Raw genomic sequence first — 20238 nt, forward strand, 5'->3', positions numbered from 1 at the left:
AGCCAACGTCTTGCTGTTGTCTACGTACTACTTCTCCCGGAGCGAATATTCCGTGGGCCAAACAGATGGGAGTCGGAGGGCGCGAGAACCGGCCTGTAGAGCTGGGTACCCGAAATCGCGAGCAAGTGTGTCAGCACCACCAATAAAGACGTCCAGTTGAGCAGCGAGATGTTTGATAGTGATTCGTCGATCACCTCGAATGAGAGTGTCCGCACGTTGCAATATTGCAGGAATCACAGTTCCGAGCGGCCGGCCAGTCTGCGGGAAATCAAGCAGGGTTGCCCGACCTTGTTGCGATGATGACGTCCAGTGACTCACCGTGCTTTTGTTCACTGCCAGCTCTCCGTAGGCATCCCTAAAGTAAGGTTTCCTGTTTTTTTATAAGTAAAGAACTCTGTTTGAGTTGCAGTTGGCCACACTGTTATGAAGAGTGTTTCACGCGCTGTGTGTAAATACGCGCACGCCACGGTGAGGCGCTCAGTCTTGGGTTGGCAGCCGTTGAGAATGGGGCTCCTGTTGGATGTTACCGCCAAGTGCGAATTGCGCGCAGTTATTCGGTTTTTGAACGAAAGGGCACTGCACGGATTGAAATCCATCGCCAATTGACGGAAGCGTATGGCGAGTCGTGCATGGATGTCGAAAATCCTTCTTCGCCAAAGCCGCGTAAATTCAAACGAACACAGGCTGCCGGTAAAATCATGACAACCGGTTTTGGGATCGGAAAGGGGAATTTTTGGTCAACTTTATGCCCACTGGGACCACAATTATCGCTGACAGGTACTGTGAGACTCTGAAAAAACTCAAACGGGCAATTCAGAGCCGGAGAAGAGGAATGTTGACCAAGGGCGTACACATTCTCCATGACAACGTTCGCCTACACATCGCTCGGCAAACCGTTGCTCTCCTGCAACAGTTTCAGTGGAACATAATCACCCACCCACCCTATAGTCCTGACTTGGCGCACAGTGACTATCACCTGATCCCTAGGTTAAAGTAACATTTAGCCGGAAAGCGATTCAGCTCCGACGACTCGATGAAAGAAGAGGTTCATAGCTTTCTGAACCAGATGGCGGCGAGCAGGTATGAGATGGGCATACAGAAACTGCCACAGCGTCTACAGCAAAGGATCTACTGAAATGGTGATTATGTCGAAAAATAGCTAAATGTTCTAGCTGTAAACTGATGTAAATCATTGTAGAAATAAACAGGTCTATGTACGTATATAAAAATAGGAGACCTTATTTTTGGGATACTTAGTTTTCCGCCAAAAGAAACTCAATGGGAGCTCTCTGCCTCGAACGCCACCTCCATTACAGACGCCATTTTGAAGGTTACTTACATAGCCGCCACCTGTCGGAATTTCATGGAACTATAGGGACTGAATAGGGGATATTCCACAATGTCCCATAGCAATTCCGAATTTTTCCAATGGAAACTAGCCGAGAAAAATGTGCTGCATTATTTATTGAACCCCCCCCCCCCCTCGTATATTGAAGCGGAGAGAAAGTTGAGAGAAACCTTCAGCTTTAACCTTAGCAGTGAAGTCTGTAGTTGATCGGCTGAATGGCCTAATTTGATGGTGACGGAGCCTCTTAGGCGTCGGGTTGTTAGCCGCGCAGGCTGGTGGGATCTGAGGCAGCGTGGTGCGGTGCTCCGGGTATCGCGTGAGGAGGCAGGAGGCCGTTAAGACCCCCGGGGCCGGTAATCTCATCACGGCGTTACTGAGGACGGGAAACTGCAGTTACCGCCTACCTGCCGCCGGCATCCCCTTACCGAGTGACGTCGCGCGGCGCCGATTATTACCGCGCCACCAGCGAGCTCTAACTACCCAGGCGTGTGCGTGTGTGAGGAAACTCGGCTACTGCCAGCTCGAGAAGGTGCCGAACCAATGTAGTTACCCTCTGCCATGCACTTCACAGTCATTTACACAGTATAGATTACGCATAGTTGTACACTGGCGCAAAAAAAGAAGAAAATCGCAACACCCAAGAAGGAGTTATGCAACACAAACGAAAGTTATGTTGGAACAAATAAGCCGTCGGTCACAAATATTAAGTCAAAATTGACCTGGTTTCGACGCTACAATGAGCGTCGTCTTCAGAATTAGACTAACTGTACTAAAACATATTAGGTATATAGAACATTAATAAAATTAAAGTTTGTACTGACCCGAAAAGATGCAGTACTTACAAGTCACATATTAAAAAAGATCTAAGCCGGAAAGGCGACGTCATGAACAGTTGTGAGATGGCGAGCCGCTAAGGGCTGCTCGCACAGTGAACAAGGGTTGCAACAAGACTGAGGTGCCCACTTTAGAAAGTGTGGGCAAGTAAACATGGTGTTGCTACGAGCGCCATCTAGTAGCCGCAGAAACAACTAGGCTACCGTACATTCAAAATTAGGCACATGAAATTGTGATGCAGCTGATTCAGGCATAACGCAAGCATTAATAATAACAGGATGAAGTTACATATTTATCAGCTTTAAATAGAGATACATTTTGTAACGTTACAAACGTTAGTTATGACACACAAGAAAACAGCAAAGATGTGACAGGACAACAACATTTCGGTAAACTGCATGAGGAATTCTGAATCAAAGATCAAGCAATGGCTTTATACAGTCAAAAAAGTTTTTATTTCGCAGCTGCAGCTGTTCGTTGAGAATGAGGCCATCATGACGAGTGAGATGTTTGAAAATCTCCAATTTCTCTAAGACATCTAACCTACGCCCCTTCTTTTTCGTATGCAGAATATTGTTATCGCCTATGGCTTTAGGCACGTGTCCAGTAATTAAGAGATGATCGGCAAAGGATGAATTTAGGGGACTGCTGCCGTTCTTTCTCAAAAGATGTTCTTTATATCTGATGGTGAAAGCACGTTCGGTTTGCCCTATATAATAGGAGGAGCGGGTATCGCAGATGATCTTATAAACGCTAGAACTTTCTGTAAGGGAGCGAATGGATTTCAAATTATGAATGAAGATTCTCTTTAGATTATTATTAGTAGAGAAGGCAACATTGCAGTTGTATTTGTTGCGAAGCATGCGCTGAATCTGATAGGAAATGGGTCCTACGTAAGGAATAGAAAAACGATTTTTTGGGTTAATTTCAGTGCATGAGGTGTTGAGCGTGGTACTTCTTGCAGTTTTCTTTTTTAGGATATCGTCCACTATGTTAGGCGTATATTCATTATTGACTGCTATGGTTGTAAGTAAATTAATCTCCTCATTAAACTTTTATATTGAAAGTAGTATGGAGGTGGCTCGGTGGACGGCAGAGTGAAAAAATAAACGAAAGTTATTAGGCGTGTCTCTACATCTGAAAGATAATGTTTATTCATGTTTCACTCCAGACGCATAACATTCGAGTTAGTGGCACCACGGCGAGGATACAAATCAGGTTTGTTTTAAACAGATGCGTAACAGTCGTGAGCGTCAGGTACCTTTGAGAATGGACGTGGTGAGTTGATGTTGGTCAAGAATGCCTTTGAGGCGATAAAGACGCCATTATCAACACCTCACTGAATTTGAGCGAGGTCCTCCAATACGGTTGGGAGAAGCTGGATGTTCCTTCTGCGATATTGTAGGAAGACTTGACAGGAATGTAGTCGTTGTACAAGATTGCTGGCAGCGGTGGTAATGAGAATGTACGGTCGCAAGACGACCAGGCTCTGGACGGGTATTTGGCATTGCCGATGGGGAAAAATGGTTCAAATGGCTCTGAGCACTGTGGGACTTAACTTCTGAGGTCATCAGTCCCCTAGAACTTAGAACTACTTACACCTAACTAACCTAAGGACATTACACACATCCATGCCCGAGGCAGGATTCGAACCTGCGACCGTAGCGGTTGCGCGGTTCCAGACTGTAGCGCCTAGAACCGCTCGGCCACGCCGGCCGGCCGATGGGGAAGGCCATCGTGTTCGGAGTGTGGATCTGGCGCATCGTACTGCATCTGCAGCAGCAGTCTGAGCAGCAGTAGGCGCTTGTAACGAACTGTTACAAACCAGTCCTTTCAAGGACAGCTCCGTAACAGACTCCCTGTAGCGTGCATTCCACTGACCCTGAGCCACTGCCATTTGAGACTTCAGTGGTGTCAAGCAAGCGGTCATTGGAGGCAGGGTGGAGGTCTGTTGTGTTTGCTGATGAAAACTGGTTCTGCCTCGGCGCCAATGATAACCGTGTACTGGTTAGAATGCCAGGTGACCGCCTACAACCAACCTGTCTGCGTGCTAGACCCGCTGGAATTACGCCTGCAGTTACGTCTCGGGTGCGATTTCGTATTACAGCAGGAGCACTCTCATAGTTATCCCACGCACCCTGACTGCAAAACTGTACGTCAGTCTGGTGAGCCGACCTGTTGTGATGCCATTCATGAACAGCATTCCAGAGAGTGTTTTGCAACAGAATAACTCTCGCCCACAAACCGCTATTGTAACCCAACATGCCGGCTATCCTTATTTCGAGTTTCCTGCGTATCTTCAGATAACTGGTTAATCGGCAACGGAGCAGCTTCCATTCTGCCATATCCGTGAATCACAACTATTTCGACCGATCTTGGCCTCGGGCGTTATTGCAGAATATTCCGAGTCCGGTTAAGTGGGCACCCTACTTTCGAGAAATATACATTTTTTCAGAGTTCTTGATACGTATGTTTTACTTCTAGAATCTATTGTATAAAATTTCAATAGTTCTGCAGCATTTCGCGAATAAAAACAATATTAGTCAGGGAAACTTTAATCTCGGAAAAAAAATTATTTGCCAACTGGCGAAAACAATTATGACCATAGTTCCGAATAGCTCCCTAAGAATTCTGCCCAATGACTTTTTTTTCTGCAAGTGATGTTTTATGAGATGATTTCAATAACGAGGAACCCCTTTTTGCCGTGTGGCACTGCCCCACGGTAGAAAAATGACTGTCCATTAAAAACGTGCAAATATGTGCACGAAAATACATTTGAATTCGTGGCAAGAGAGCAATTTACGAAAGTGCAGAGGAAATTATGTACGCAAAGCTTCCGGATAATATCAGTAATAGTTTAATTTTGAGTCGATCCTCGTCCTCAGACCAGTGACGTCATCTGTATTATCGCGAAATATGAGAGAGAGTGTCACAGAAATGATACATGATTTGGGCTCGACATCATTCAAAGAAAGGCGTTTTTCATTGCGACCGAATCTTATCACGAAATTCCAATCACCAACTTTCTCCTCCAAATGCGAAAATATTTTGTTGACAGCGACCTACATAGGGAGGAACGATCACCACGATAAAGTAAGGGAAATCAGAGCTCGTACGGAAAGATATAGATGTTCATTCATTCCGCGCGCTGTACGAAATCGGAGTAATAGAGAATTGTGAAGGTGGTTCGAGGAACCCTCTGTCAGGCACTTAAATGTGATGCGTATCCTTGTAGATGTAGATGTAGACATCTAGGCAGGATCACTGTCATATATGTTAAACAGGCCACACAAACAGTATCTGAAAAACGTGTCATTGTCCGATTCACTGTTTGCTATCAACTGTCCGGGACATATAATATCCAACATATCACATCTTCTCATGACACTATTAATTCCGTCCAACTGTTCTTCCAAGTCCTTGGCTGTCTCTGACAGAATTACGGTGTCATCTGCAAACGGCGAAGCTTTTATTTTTCTCCTAGAACTTTACTTCCCTTTTCCCAAATTTCTCGCGCGTAGCCTGCCTGCAGGCACCTACAACTCCGTCACAGTTTGTCTTTGCACAAATACATATTTCAAGTCCTCAACAAAGGTGAGTGTAAGGCACCGAGGGTGTTGTCCAATTGGATAGTCTTAAAGGACGTTGCCGTTTTATTCACTCGTGTGTCAGTAACGCACCCGCCCCCATACCGCCCCCCTCCCGTGATCACGTCGCAAGACGGCTGAACAATCACGAGCATCCTCTGCTGCCTCGGATCACGTTCTAATTTCGTTGAACTGTTTTGAACGAACGCTAGTTCAAATGGTTCAAATGGCTCTGAGCACTATGCGACTGACTCAACATCTTTAGTCATCAGTCCCCTAGAACTTAGAACTACTTAAACCTAACTAACCCAAGGACATCACACACATCAATGCTCAAGGCAGGATTCGAACCTGTGACCGTAGCAGCAGCGCGGTTCCAGACTGAAGCGCCTAGAACCGCTCGGCCACTCCGGCCGGCCCGAACGGTATGACTCCACACAGTACACCAGAGCAAAAATTGTGGCTGCGCTGCACTCCAAAGTTGTGCAGTCACCTTCAGTGGGGTTGAATCTTCAACGGGGTGTCGGCAGTGTCAAAGGCTGTCAAGAACTTCGCCCTGTCGCTCATCGCATTGTAAACTGTCGTTCTCGACCGCGGAATGTGTGGGAATCAACCCCCCAAGGAAGGGATTGGTTCCTTTGACGCCGTTTATGCCACCGCCTGAGAGGCCTTTTCTGGTCGAATCTGAGCAGCGTTGTATATGAAATGACTTCCTCGGCCTCCCGTAAGAAAACCGTCGCGGTTCCGACCGACACTGCAGATGCGTCAAAAGAAGTGAAATGTGGGTAAGAGGGGGTGTGACAATCTTCCCATTCTGTGACACGTCCACAGTGGTATTGGGCACAATTATGGTGAAATCTGGTACCAATGTGACGTCATTAACCTACCTTACAGCGGACACCCTGGCGTTTGATCATCGCCGAGCCCGAGGGTGACCAGACACGGCGCCACGCTTTTGCACGCCTGCAGAGGAAGGTTGTGCCTTTGACCCAAATTCCATACTTCTACGTAGCAATGGTTGACAGTTACCAGGTTTCGTAAAAGCGACCCTTTAATTGTGTTTACCAGTGCATATTTTGGCAGCGGACTGCATCTATCATGCTGCTGTAAGCGTTTACGAGGCTAGTGCGTCCGTGCGCCCCTGTATGGACACGATTCTGGCCTGCTGGCCCCGCGCGTGCTGCAGGTGGAGCCCTCTGCAGACCGGAAGCACGCCCACGCGAGCGTAACTTCCGGCCGCGCCCGCTTCGCACGGCCGGCGCTGTTTGTTTCTCACCGCGACGACTCTCTCAGCCGTGCCCGTTCTTATCGCGTAACGGCACGCGGCTCAGCCCATTCATCCAGGTCGTGGCTCGCGGTTCTCCGTTGTGAATTTACGTTGATAGTCAACAACCGAGGAACTACACTACTGGCCATTAAAATTGCTACACCACGAAGATGACGTGCTACAGAGGCGAAATTTAACCGACAGGAAGAAGATGCTGTCATATGCAAATGATTAGCTTTTCAGAGCATTCACACAAGGCTGGCGCCGATGGTGACACCTACAACGTGCTGACATGAGGAAAGCTTACAACCGATTTCTCATACACAAACAGCTGTTGACCGGTGTTGCCTGGTGAAACGTTGTTGTGATGCCTCGTCTAAGGAGGAGAAATGCGTACCATCACGTTTCCGACTTTGAAAAAAGTCGGATTGTAGCCTATCGCGATTGCGGTTTATGGTATCGCGATATTGCTGCTCGCGTTGTTCGAGATCCAATGACTGTTGGCAGAATATGGAATCGGTGGGTTCAGGAGGGTAATACGGAACGCCCTGCTGGATCCCAGCGGCCTCGTATCACTAGCAGTCGAGATGACGGGCATCTTATCCGCATGGCTGTAACGGATCGTGCAGCCACGTCTCGATCCCACAGTCTACAGATGGGAAGGTTAGCCAGACAACAACCATCTGCACGAACAGTTCGACGACGTTTCCAGCAGTTTTTTTTTGGTCATCAGTCTACTGACTGGTTTGATGCGGCCCGCCACGAATTCCTTTCCTGTGCTAACCTCTTCATCTCAGAGTAGCAGTTGCAACCTACGTCCTCAATTATTTGTTTGACGTATTCCAATCTCTGTCTTCCTCTTCAGTTTTTGACCTCTACAGCTCCCTCTACTACCATGGAAGTCATTCCCTCTTGCCTTAGCAGATGTCCTATCAACCTGTCCCTTCTCCTTATCAGTGTTTTCCACATATTCCTTTCCTCTCCGATTCTGCGTAGAACCTCCTCATTCCTTACCTTATCAGTCCACCTAATTTTCAACATTCTTCTATAGCACCACATCTCAAATGCTTCGATTCTCTTCTGTTCCGGTTTTCCCACAGTCCATGTTTCACTACCATACAATGCTGTACTCCAGACGTACATACTCAGAAATTTCTTCCTCAAATTAAGGTCGGTATTTGATATTAGTAGACTTCTCTTGGCCAGAAATGCCTTTTTTGCCATAGCGAGTCTGCTTTTGATGTCCTCCTTGCTCCGTCCGTCATTGGTTATTTTACTGCCTAGGTAGCAGAATTCCTTAACTTCATTGACTTCGTGACCATCAATCCTGATGTTAAGTTTCTCGCTGTTCTCATTTCTACTACTTCTCATTACCTTCGTCTTTCTCCGATTTACTCTCAAACCATACTATGTACTCATTAGACTGTTCATTCCGTTCAGCAGATGATTTAATTCTTCTTCACTTTCACTCAGGATAGCAATGTCATCAGCGAATCGTATCATTGATATCCTTTCACCTTGTATTTTAATACCACTCCTGAACCTTTCTTTTATTTCCATCATTGCTTCCTCGATGTACAGATTGAAGAGTAGGGGCGAAAGGCTACAGCCTTGTCTTACACCCTTCTTAATACGAGCACTTCGTTCTTGATTGTCCACTCTTTTTATTCCCTCTTGGTTGTTGTACATATTATATATGACCCGTCTCTCCCTATAGCTTACCCCTACTTTTTTCAGAATCTCGAACAGCTTGCACCATTTTATATTGTCGAACGCTTTTTCCAGGTCGACAAATCCTATGAAAGTGTCTTGATTTTTCTTTATCCTTGCTTCCATTATTAGCCGTAACGTCAGAATTGCCTCTCTCGTCCCTTTACTTTTCCTAAAGCCAAACTGATCGTCACCTAGCGCATTCTCAATTTTCCTTTCCATTCTTCTGTATATAATTCTTGTAAGCAGCTTCGATGCATGAGCTGTTAAGCTGATTGTGCGATAATTCTCGCACTTGTCAGTTCTTTCCGTCTTCGGAATTGTGTGGATGATGCTTTTCCGAAAGTCAGATGGTATGTCACCAGACTCATAAATTCTACACACCAACGTGAATAGTCGTTTTGTTGCCACTTCCCCCAATGATTTTAGAAATTCTGATGGAATGTTATCTATCCCTTCTGCCTTATTTGACCCCAAGTCCTCCAAAGCTCTTTTAAATTCCGATTCTAATACTGGATCCCCTATCTCTTCTAAATCGACTCCTGTTTCTTCTTCTATCACATCAGACAAATCTTCACCCTCATAGAGGCTTTCAATGTATTCTTTCCACCTATCTGCTGTCTCCTCTGCATTTAACAGTGGAATTCCCGTTGCACTGTTAATGTTACCACCGTTGCTTTTAATGTCACCAAAGGTTGTTTTGACTTTCCTGTATGCTGAGTCAGTCCTTCCGACAATCATATCTTTTTCGATGTCTTCACATTTTTCCTGCAGCCATTTCGTCTTAGCTTCCCTGCACTTCCTATTTATTTCATTCCTCAGCGACTTGTATTTCTGTATTCCTGATTTTGCCGGAACATGTTTGTACTTCCACCTTTCATCAATCAACTGAAGTATTTCTTCTGTTACCCATGGTTTCTTCGCAGCTACCTTCTTTGTACCTATTACGTAAACCTAACTAACCTAAGGACATCACACTCATCCATGCCCGAGGCAAGATTCGAGCCTGCGACCGTAGCGGTCGCGCGGTTCCAGATTGAAGCGCCTAGAACCGCTCGGTCACACCGGCCGGTTCCTAACAGTGAAACAGAAAATGACGAAGAAAGTGTTTGTAACTCTGGATGAGCACTTCATCAAATAGAACACTTTTGCAACTTACAGAAAAACTTTCGCTCACTTCTATGCCCTCCGTAACTTTAGCGGTATATTTCCACATGATGCGCTGCACACAAGTACCGGAATAACTGGGACTGAGGAATGAACATTTGTGCCTCAGATATCGCACTCAAGACCAATTAACAAATTAAATTTAATAGACAAAGTGTCCCCATTTCGTGAGATTTCGATTTAAGGATTTTAGATTATTAGGACGTAAGAAAGAGTACTAATAATGTGGGTGAACCCAGAGGTGGACCCCCGTCCGATGCGAGGGACGTGAGACGCCGCAGCCGGCAACATTGGAATTCAATGCCCGCCGTAGAAGGCGACGCCCAATCCTATTGCTGTCGCTGGCCGTGCCAGACAGGGGTAGTGTGCGTGATACGTCTGGGTTCGTTGCCTCTTCGATTGACAAGGGTAGACAAGATGTCGCACTTCGTGGTCCACCTTTGTATCCGATCAGGCACCTGTAGGCCGTCGCATTGGTAAGCGGGCCTCTTCGAAACAGACGACCACATTTACACATCCTGCAGCCATTATGTACTTGTAAACCCGTTGTCTAGATGTAGAGTCTTTGACTAGGAATCAAAACACCCTCGCTCTCGTGTTCGGACACCGCCACTGCTTAGATTCTGAATAAAAATCAGAAATGGCGGTCAAGAAGATCCGGCACAAGAAGTTACCCTTCTCTGCCAATTGCTTTGTCAAAGAAGGCGGAGGAACAGAAAAGAGGTTCAGGGCATCTGCCCCTAAAAGGCGGAAGATCAGCAATGATCAATGGCATGAGGATGCAGAAGGCAATGGAAACCACTTCTTTAAAGACATATTCTGTAGTTAACAAATATGTCGTGCGTAAAGGATTGATTGTTAAGGGCTACGACCGATTATAAACAAAAAATTACTGATGCACTGCTTCAGTCACTTTTAATGTTACACACCACTACGCGTTTCTATGTTGTGCCATCACCGCCAGCTGGATTAAGATGCTTTTAAATGGTTGAATTTGTTTGCGACCTACAAATGTGTTTATTTGGCAGACAGCGCTGTGGCAGGGAGGTTCTGTGTCGCCGGGCACTAGAGGAGAAACGTGACTTGTGTGTTGCTACTGGTGATCTACCGACACACGGCAAAGACACAGGGCATCAGTTCGAAAACATAAACAATATCACCAAAATATAGCATATATTAAAAAAAATGGTTCAAATGGCTCTCAGCACTATGGGACTTAACTTCTGAGGTCATCAGTCACCTAGAACTTAGAACTACTTAAACCTAACTAACACAAGGACATCACACACATCCATGCCCGAGGCAGGATTCGAACCTGCGACCGTAGCGGTCGTGCGGTTCCAGACTGAACCGCCTAGAACCGCTCGGCCACTCCGGCCGGCCATATATTACAGACAGACCATCAATAGATCAGTATGAAGAAAATGAGATTTTCTTCCATAACAAGCACATTGTCAGCAACTACAGAATGAAAAAGATTTCTTTAGAAGTTTTAAATTGCATTAATGTGAGACCACTAAACTGTAAACAACTGTTATACAGCCCACTTCGAATTGGATTTTCAGGAAACCATGTTTATGAATTGTGAAGCAGATGATGAAATCGTATAAACTGGCCAAAGTCAACAGATTCAAATTACCGAGTTTCATCACAGTTCACTTTTTACATTGAATTAGTTAATTTGACGTTACTGTACTATTATATATAATTAAGAATGCATAACATTACCATAGTTCATACTCTGGTAGCAAGTCTTGCCAAGTCTAGAATCTTTGTGAAAGCAAACATGTTTGAACTGTGAGGCTTCCGAAGCAGTTTAACACTCAAAAGTGTATACAGCAAGTAAATTCAGCCAGATATACACTAAGTACAGCTTGCGTGGTCTAGGTAGGGACAGCGTCACTGACTGATAATCAAAACGTCCTAGGTCTCGCATTCGAACCAAGCACCCATTTACATTTAGAATGAAAATCGTCAGTAATGTTCATCGAATATTGTCGGTGCAAGGAGTTTCCTTAGTTCTGTCAACGGCATTGTCAAAGAGGGTGAATGTGTGGACAGTTACAGGCCTTCCCTTAGGGGTAGGACAACTGCTCCTAAAAGGCAGAAGATAGAATGATGATCAGCAGCAAGAGGATGCAGAAGGCAAAATGGAAAGCACTGCATTAAAGACGCAGAAAGTGTATCTACAAGTGGTCTATAACTAAAAAAGTATCATGCTGATCTCTCCATTGGCAACAGACGTCTGACTAGTTCATCAGTCAGATCTCCGGGAGAGTACTGCCAAGAGGGAGGCAAACATAAGTAAAACAATGAATCACTAAAGAAAGGGTAACATTCTGAAAGTCGGAATCCATGAGACACTGTGGGACGCACACGGTCCATTCACATTAATGTGACCAGCTGCCTAAAGCCTGAATAACCACCTTTTGCAACGCGGACATGCAGGAAGAGTGTCATTCAAGTTCTGCAAGGTACCGACAGGGATTTAGAGCCTCGCTGAATCCAATGCCGCAGCCAGCCCAAAGAATTCTCGATTGGGTTTAAATGCGGTGAGTTTGGTGGAACGTGGTAAACTCATCGTGGTGCTCTTAGAACCACGCACTTACTCTGCGAGCTGTTGCGTTAACCTGCCGGTAGATGAGATCGTGCGGAGGAAAAACAAACTGGATGTTGGGGTGGACGTTGTCCCCAAGGATAGATGCATACTTGTATAGATCCATTGTGCCTTCCAGAATGACGATATCCCCCAGGGAATGCCTCGCAAATATTCCACAGACTACAACGCTCCTTCCTATGACCTGGACTCATTGTTGGTCCAACGGCCATCTGTCCACTCGACTATTAAAAGTGATTCATCTCAAAAGGCCACCTGTCATCAAAATGGTTCAAATGGCTCTGAGCACTATGGGACTTAACATCTATGGTGATTAGTCCCCTAGAACTTAGAACTACTTAAACCTAACTAACCTAAGGACAGCACACAACACCCAGCCATCACGAGGCAGAGAAAATCCCTGACCCCGCCGGGAATCGAACCCGGGAACCCGGGCGTGGGAAGCGAGAACGCTACCGCACGACCACGAGATGCGGGCAACCCACCTGTCATCATCCAATGGACGTCTAGTTGCGGTATTGGCGTATAAATTCCAGACCTCGTCAGCGCTGAACAATAGTAAGCATAAATGTACGCATAAGGCGCCTGATACGGAGGACCATAAGCAACAATGTTCTCTAAACGGTCGTTGAGGAAACACTGTTGCTAGCCCAGTGGTACACCAGGGCAGTCAGTTGGTCAAGAACTGCACTTCTATTCGCCAGTACATATCTCCCCAGTCACCGTTCACCGCTGCCATCTAAGGCCCGTGGCGCATCACACATGTCTCTCCGCCAGTTTCGGATAGCGCCGTTTCGCCACGCACGGTATACACGCAAACTGTTTACAGACGTAGCCGTTTCGGAAACGCTTTCAATCTTGGCCCGAATGCTAATGACCATGTCTTTTCGGACGTCAGATAAATCGCTCCTTTCACGTATTACAACAACGACTACGCCGTTCAGACAAAATTTGGGCTGGCAGCCGGTCCTTCAGCACATCCCACGGTATTTGAACTGTACACCTGTCAGTCATCCTCAGGTGCGCCACTGAAGACTGACGAAGACGTCTTCCGTTGCGCAATATATAGCACGCTGTCAGTACTCCGAGTATGCATCAAAATCACGTTGACAGGAACACAATTCCCCGCTACAGCGACCTCGGCGGTGGAACCGTGATAGTGTGTGGAATCCTATCATCTCCACGATTCGTTGTAATCGAAAGAGACAGAGTGAGTCGACGGCCGCGGCGAGCGGTAATGCAGAGGACGGCTGAGTTACGCGGTTCCAGCAGCTTGAGGAATGCCGCCGGGAAGTGTGGCTCTTCTGTCAACTTGCCGCGCCGAAGTGGCCGCGCGGTTTCAGGCGCCATGTCACGGATTGCGCGGCGCCTCCCGCTGGAGGTTCGAGTTCTCTCTCGAGCATGGATGTGTGTGTTGTTCTTAGCATAAGTAAGTAGTGTGTAAGTCTAGGGACCGATGACTTCAGCTATTTGGTCCCTTAGGAATCACACACATTTGTCTGTCAACTTGATTTTCAAGCAGGCGCGGAATGACTCACAGCGCCCTATAAAATATTGTGCAGCGGAAGACGTTTTCGGCGGTCTTCAGTAGCTCACTTGAGGATGACTGCCACGTGCCCAGCTGAAATATCGTGGGATTTATTGAACGACGATCGGCTGCAAGAACGAAATTTTTTTTAACATTCAATTCTCCGGGAAAACTTTAAAGATTGGATTGTTTCCTGTGTTCGCCCTAAAACGTTGTATATAACCTACACTGCTAGGGTTGCCAAATGCGGGTCTGAGTGGTTATTGCACGTTGACGTCGGACGTACGCAGTGGTCACTTTAATGTGTCTGGACAGTGTAATATACTAATGATGCATCAGGATCTTCAGAATGGTAAGTGTTCACTAGCGCTGAGCCAAAGACACAGCTATCACCCACTTGTTGTCACTTTCACAAGAGAGCCCTTACATATGCTCCTTAAAGTCCCGATCCCTCCCCACGCAATTTACATATTTTTAGAACCCTGCAGAAAGGCATTCGTGGCATGGCTACAGTAATGGTTCCGCAGGCAACCCCAAACATTTTTCTATGAAGGCAATGACCGTGTTGTCTCGCAGTGGGAATTAAAAGGTACGGCAAATACTTTCGAAATAATAAGCAGTTTACTTTTTTTCCGTCTGCCTCGTTTTCATTTGGCCGCCTCTTATAATTACTGCATGATATTCCTCCGTATCGGAAGGATCTTTTGTAAAAGGAACCATAGATTAAGTGTTCTTTCTGTTCGAATCAGCGTGGAACCATGGGAAGAATGCTTCTATGTATTTGTGAGAGCTGTCATTTGCCTTATCTGCCCTGTCTCCTTGGTGGTGGTGGTGGTGGTGGTGGGGGAGGGTGGTAATTTTTTGCCTTGGAAGACTGTCCTTGAAGTTTACTACGCGTGTTCTGGTGAAATATGGGGTATTTTTCCATGAGTGTGTACCAAGGAGTGTAAGGATTTTTAAATATTCATCTTATATTAATGTAATTTTGTCACACACACAGTATATGGTTGGAGACCGCGGACGTTATATAAGTTAATTTTTGACGGTGTACAGCAATCAGCCTCAAATTGGTTTCAAGTTACTCTATTAAAAAAGTACCGTTACTGGCTTCCATTTTTTTGCAATTCATCATCAGACGGTTTTTTCACCCTATTGTCTATACAGATTATACATTGGTTTCCTGTGATTTGCCCTAGTATAAACAATAATTTAAAAATTACAAACGTGTAAAACATGGCTGCGCTACATATTTGTGTTGGAATGCAACTTTCGTGAAATGGCCGGCCGGAGTAGCCGAGCGGTTCTAGGCGCTACAGTCTGAAACGGCGCGACCGCTACGATCGCAGGTTCGAATCTTGCCTCGGGCATGGATGTGTGTGATGTCCTTAGGTTAGTTAGGTTTAAGTAGTTCTAAGTCCAGGGGACTGATGACCTCAGCAGTTAAAAGTCCCATAGTGCTCAGAGCCATTTGAACCATTTCGTGAAATGTCCATGTGGCTCATTTGTATTAGCGGTTTCCTTGCAATGAAACATTCTCAAGGATGTTTGTATTTTCATGGTCACAAACGCTGCACTGCGCTGTAAATCAATTTCGTTCGGTCACGAAACAAATTTTCTATGTGCGCCATATTCTGGTTTATACCATACCAAAACAAATACACAGTTTGCAAGACACATGATTGCCAAAGATACTACAATAGAATGACACGAAGCTAGGGCCTTTTTTTGGGGGGGGGGGGCGGAGGGGGGAAGAAACGTAAATTACTGTTATATTAGAATTTAAATAGTGTTCCACGTTAAATATACGGCATTAAATGCAGACAGAAACGATAAATACATGGGATTTTGTGAATTATATCACTACAAACTTACTTTATTCAACGATAGAGATACAAGTGTGGGCACGAAGTGTGTGAATTCTTATGTGCTATTTGAGGAGCCGGCCGGTGTGGCCGATCGGTTCTAGGCGCTTCAGTCTGGAACCGCGCTGCTGCTACGGTCGCAGATTCGAATCCTGCCTCGGGCATGGATGTGTGTGATGTCCTTAGGTTAGTTAGGTTTAAGTAGTTCGAAGTTGTAGGGGACTGATGACCTCAGCAGTTAAAAGTCCCATAGTGCTCAGAGCCATTTGAACCATTTCGTGAAATGTCCATGTGGCTCATTTATATTAGCGGTTTCCTTGCAATGAAACATTCTCAAGGATGTTTGTATTTTCATGGTCACAAACGCTGCACTGCGCTGTAAATCAATTTCGTTCGGTCACGAAACAAATTTTCTATGTGCGCCATATTCTGGTTTATACCATACCAAAACAAATACACAGTTTGCAAGACACATGATTGCCAAAGATACTACAATAGAATGACACGAAGCTAGGGCCTTTTTTTGGGGGGGGGGGGGCGGAGGGGGGAAGAAACGTAAATTACTGTTATATTAGAATTTAAATAGTGTTCCACGTTAAATATACGGCATTAAATGCAGACAGAAACGATAAATACATGGGATTTTGTGAATTATATCACTACAAACTTACTTTATTCAACGATAGAGATACAAGTGTGGGCACGAAGTGTGTGAATTCTTATGTGCTATTTGAGGAGCCGGCCGGTGTGGCCGATCGGTTCTAGGCGCTTCAGTCTGGAACCGCGCTGCTGCTACGGTCGCAGATTCGAATCCTGCCTCGGGCATGGATGTGTGTGATGTCCTTAGGTTAGTTAGGTTTAAGTAGTTCGAAGTTGTAGGGGACTGATGACCTCAGATGTTAAGTCCCATAGTGCTCAGAGCCAGCTATTTGAGGACAGTGAAACTACCACTGATGGTTGGAAGTCCACGACTCTTCACAGTTCGGAGGCTTGTCTGATCTGTAAAGTAGGATAGATCGTGATCTGTGCCATCTCTGCCGAAAGAGCAGAACACTGTCGCACGCGCAAGAGTTTCGGAGCACACCGTTCATCGTACATTCTTGAACATGGAACTGCACAGCAGACTACCCCTACCTGTTCACGTGTTGACCCAACGACATCATCAATTACGATTCGAGAGAGCACGCGAACATCGGGACTCGATCAACGGAAACGTTTCGGCTCTTCGGGTGAATCACATTTGTGCTGTACTAAGTCGATGGCCGTCTTCACAAACGCCGCCGTAGAGGTGAACGGTGGCTCGAAACATGCAACTAACCACGGATGTAGGCTGGTGGGAGCAGCATCATGCTACGGGAGACATTCTCCTGGGCTTGCATGGGGCCTGTGTTAGTAATCGAAGATACGGTAACAACTGCAATCCACCTAAATCCCTTCATGCCTGATGATGTCTTCCCCGTTGGCGATGTCACCTTTTAGCAGTATAACTGTCCGTGTCTCGGAGCCATAACAGTACTACAATGGTTTTAGGAGCGTTATAGTGAACTCACGTTGATGTCACGGCGCTCAAATTCGCCTAACGTAAATCGAATGGAACCCATTTGGGTCGCTATCGGGCGCCATTACCGAGTACGCAGATCAGCGATCCGTTGTTTACGTGAATTACATGATCTGGGTGTAGACATACAATACCACATATCTCCACAAACTTACCAACCAACTTCGGAGCCGGCCGCTGTGGCCGAGCGGTTCTAGGCACTTCAGTCCGGAACTGCGCTGCTGCTGCGGTCGCAGGTTCGAATCCTGCCTCGGTCATGGATGTGTGTGATGTCCTTAGGTTAGTTAGGTTTAAGTAGTTCTAAGTTCTAGGGGACTGATGACCACAGATGTTAAGTCCCATAGTGTTCAGAGCATTTGAACAATTTTTTTGAACTGTCGGATGCGTGATACACAGATAAGTGATGCGTTTCGTTCCAAAGATGGACAAACAAGCTGTTAAGCAGATGGTCATGAAGCTTTGGGTTACCAGTGTATACACACAGTTATTCGTCACATACATATATTATGTCACTCACAACAGAGTATATCATTGTAGCCAAGGCACCGCTACACTCGGAAATCGCTATCTGCGAAGGATAGACGTTGACAACTCGACCGACAAGTGTCACTAGTGTAACACGTATTTCATACTTAAAATCATTTATGCTAGCTAAACCGTGGGCGAAAATAAATCTAAAAACATATTTACAAAATTATTGCCATTTAATAATGAAGGCAGACTCTAAAAAATTATTCTTATATCGTTAATTACGTAAAGTACCAATGTAAAAGTTAAATTTATATTTGGCACACTTACTGCAAAGTGATATACAGTAGAATAGACTGCCTAGCATCGGATTAAAAAATTACAAAACTGGTTGTGGATAATAAAAATTATTATCGAACTGGAAAAGGAAGCTTATCTTCCCTATGTATTATCACAGGTCGCCCCCTTGCTTCTCAAAATGAGGAAACTGAAAAATATTTAATAAATTGTAACACAACTTGCGGGATAGTTACTATATGTTATACAGGTTCCCAAATGCTAAACTGAGACATGGCCGGGGCCATTACTAACGTGGGAACTGCAGTGAGGAGCTACTCGCGCGCTTGTAGTTCATTTCTCTATGGTCTGCCTTACACCACACTCTGCAGAACTTCGTGCCGGCGCAAGCAGCGTTAGGTTACCCACTGCTGTGCAGATTAGGTCAGGAAACGCGACGCTGCGGCGGTTCCCGGCGGTCTGCGCTGCTGAGAGTTGAGCAGCGCTCCCCTCGCAAGTTATGCCCTTCCTCTCACCGCCAGCAACCTGAGCGCACTACATCTATCTCCCTCCCTCTTAAGTCTAGCAGCTTCCAGGAGGAAGAAATGTCCGATTCCGACGTTCCTCCAGGGACTGCTAGAGCGTACGCCCCAATGTAATATTCGCCTCCTGCTTCTAGGATAAGTTACATTTCTCGTCATTTTTTCCTGCATGGGTATTCCTATCGTATCGTTGAGGCCGTATAGAAGCAAACTTGGCGTAAATGCATCCACTATGCGCACCAGTCTGGAAACAAAGTACACAACAATTAACGCTTGCACACCAAGCCACGCCATTTGTGAAGAGCCCATCTACCATCACGTACTGAGTCTTCACGAAATATAACTGAAAGAAACTTATGTTATATTACCCGGTTTCATGGCAAAACTGCGAGAAGTAATGCAGCGCTACTTGAGATAAGTGCTTGGTTCGGCTAGCCCACCTGAACCGTTTTCAAAACGGATGTAGAACAATATCACTCGCAGCCGTATGCGGCAGTACGCTATATCATAATCCGATTCAACCTTTCTTTTTGAGTCATCTCTGTTCTGACTGGTTTGATGCGGCCCGCCATGAATTCCTCTCAGGTGCCCACCTCTTCATCTCAGAGTAGTACTTGGAACTCTCAGTTACTTCCAGGATCTTTTCCAATATCGGTTATCTTCTTCAGTTTTCACCTTCTTCATATCCCTTCAGTACTACGGAAGTTTTTCCCTGATGCCGTAACATGTATCATCCTGTCCCTCCTTCTTGTTAGTGTTTTCCATACATTCCCTTCCTCGCCGTTTCTGCCGAAAACCTCCTCATTCCTCACCTTTTCCTTCTACCTAATTTTTAACATTCTTCTGTCGCGCCACATCTCAAATGCTTCGATTCTCAAATGGCTCTGAGCACTATGGGACTCAACTGCTGTGGTCATAAGTCCCCTAGAACTTAGAACTACTTAAACCTAACTAACCTAAGGACATCACACACATCCATGCCCGAGGCAGCATTCGAACCTGCGACCGTAGCGGCCGTGCGGTTCCAGACTGTAGCGCCTTTAACCGCTCGGCCACTCCGGCCGGCGCTTCGATTCTCTTCGTTGCCGGTTTTCCCACCTTCCATGTTTCACTACCACACAGTTTCGAGCTCCAACGTACATTCGTAGAAATTTCTTCCTCAAATTACGGCGTACTTTTGGGCCTAGTAAGACTTCTATTGGCCAGGAATCTCCTTTTTGCCACTGTAAATCTGCTTTTTACGTCCTTCGTGCTCCAACCGTCATGGATTATTTGACCGCCTAGCTGGCAGAATTTCTTAACCTCAACTACTTCGTGGTTACCAAACCTGATGTTAAGTTTCTCGCTGTTCTCATTTCTGACCCTTCTCATTACTTTTGTCTTTCTTCGGGTCACTCCCAATCCACATTCTGCAGTCATTAGGCTGTCCATTCCATTAAGCAAATCCTATAATTATTCTTCACTTTCACTGAGG

At 45.7% G+C, this 20238-nt stretch overlaps 1 protein-coding gene across 2 annotated transcripts in view; it reads right to left on the bottom strand.

Moving 5' to 3' along the window:
* LOC124775910 (ankyrin repeat and fibronectin type-III domain-containing protein 1) overlaps positions 1-20238 on the bottom strand; it is a 703384-nt gene that overhangs the window by 594036 nt on the left and 89110 nt on the right. The window lies entirely within an intron of this gene.

The sequence above is a fragment of the Schistocerca piceifrons genome, chromosome 2, assembly GCF_021461385.2.
Source record: "Schistocerca piceifrons isolate TAMUIC-IGC-003096 chromosome 2, iqSchPice1.1, whole genome shotgun sequence".
Lineage (NCBI taxonomy): Eukaryota > Metazoa > Arthropoda > Insecta > Orthoptera > Acrididae > Schistocerca > Schistocerca piceifrons.